Genomic DNA, 1,483 nt, shown 5'->3' with positions numbered 1-1,483 from the left:
TTGATGTGCTGAGAGCCCCTTTTGATCCATTTCCAGGGGTGGGTGGGACCATTTCCCTGTTGCAGCTGGTGCATGGCCCAGAGCAGGTAGGATTAGGTACCTCCTTGCACCTGTCTCCATGGTCCCACAAGCCCATAGAGTTATGGGACAGTGGTTGCTGAGGTATCAAGCTGGGCCCTGGGGGATGTCATAAATAAGGGCATGGTGCTGCCCCACCCCACTGGAGTAGGGGTCCTTGTACCCACTTGGGTCAGGTGACTACTTGTGCGTGGGTGTGGCTGAAGGGCTGAGGGAGCCATCGTCAGGGAAGCATGTCCTTGACCAAGGCATCTTCAGGGCAGGGTTTGGGGAGTCCAAGGGCAGTGGTATGGAGATGTGGAAGGGGCTGCCTATGGAAGGAGCTGGATCTCAGCTGGAGGAGAAAAAGGTGCACTCCCCTGTGCAGCAGAGTGCCAGAGGAGCCCGAGGAAGTCCTCATCTGCTAGTGCGTAAGGCTGGGCCTGGGGGCGAGTGGCAACCGCAGTGAAAAGATGGAGGCCAATCTTTTTGCATGTACCCTGGATAGCTCAGTTGGTAGAGCTTCAGACTTTTAATTTGAAAATTCAGGGTTCAAGTTCCTGTTCAGGTGTGCATGGGGCCTTGTCCTAGGTGTGGCCTTTTGACTGGGATAGCCTGGACTTGACTAGGCTGGTCCCAGCTCCTGGCTAGGAAGCAGGTGTCCTCCTGGTTGTGGCTTCCCTTTTCCTGCTGCCTGGCCTACAGTAATTGATTGCCCTGGGAGGAGCCAAGGGCTCCCTTTGGCCTCCCTCCCATGGCAGCCAGGTGAGGAAAGGGCAGCAGGTGTTCCTTCATCACCTCGTCATCGCAAGTCCTGCGGGTGAACTGAGATCAGGGAGTCTGCAGGCAAGGGGCGCTGTCCTGCTCAACCCAACCCTGCCCTCCCAGTGCACTGCTTTGGGCTAGCAGCCCCTGGCATATTGCCTCTCCTCCAAGTCCCGGCTGCCTGCACAGGACCTTGTGGTTTTCCACCTGAGCAGGAGAGCAACTCTTCACAGCTCGTCATGGGGGAAAGGTCGCCAAGGAAAGAGCTTGGAAGGGTGGGCTCGCAGATCTGGCAGCAGTTTGGTGGCACAAGCGGGTCCTGTGTGAAAGGGTCCTGAAATGCAGCAGGGCAGAGGTAAAACTTAGTAGTAGCAGGCTTGTTGGTCTAGTGGCATGATTCCTGCTTAGGGTGCAGGAGGTTCTGGGTTCAACTCCCAGGCGAGCCCTGCTGAGTGCTAAGTTGTGGGGAGCCTAGGGTAGGTCCTGGATGTGCCAATAGCTCCTTTTGATCCATTTCCAGGGGTGGGCGGGACCATTTCCCTGTTGCAGCTGGTGCATGGCCCAGAGCAGGTAGGTTTAGGTACTTCTTTGCCCCTGTCTCCATGGTCCCACAAGCGCATAGAGTTATGGGACAGTAGTTGCTGAGGGATCAAGCTGGGCC

At 56.8% G+C, this 1,483-nt stretch overlaps 2 non-coding genes across 2 annotated transcripts; both read left to right on the top strand.

Annotated features, from left to right (window-relative positions):
- Positions 1-555: 555 nt before the first annotated feature.
- Positions 556-628, top strand: TRNAK-UUU. Its single transcript has one exon. It is a non-coding gene; the product is annotated as a tRNA-Lys (tRNA).
- Positions 629-1,196: 568 nt separating this feature from the next.
- TRNAP-AGG lies at positions 1,197-1,268 on the top strand. The gene has a single exon. It is a non-coding gene; the product is annotated as a tRNA-Pro (tRNA).
- Positions 1,269-1,483: the final 215 nt, after the last annotated feature.

Source organism: Alligator sinensis, unplaced genomic scaffold (assembly GCF_000455745.1).
Source record: "Alligator sinensis unplaced genomic scaffold, ASM45574v1 scaffold105_1, whole genome shotgun sequence".
NCBI classification, from domain to species: domain Eukaryota; kingdom Metazoa; phylum Chordata; order Crocodylia; family Alligatoridae; genus Alligator; species Alligator sinensis.
This window is presented reverse-complemented; position numbering and strand designations above follow the sequence as displayed.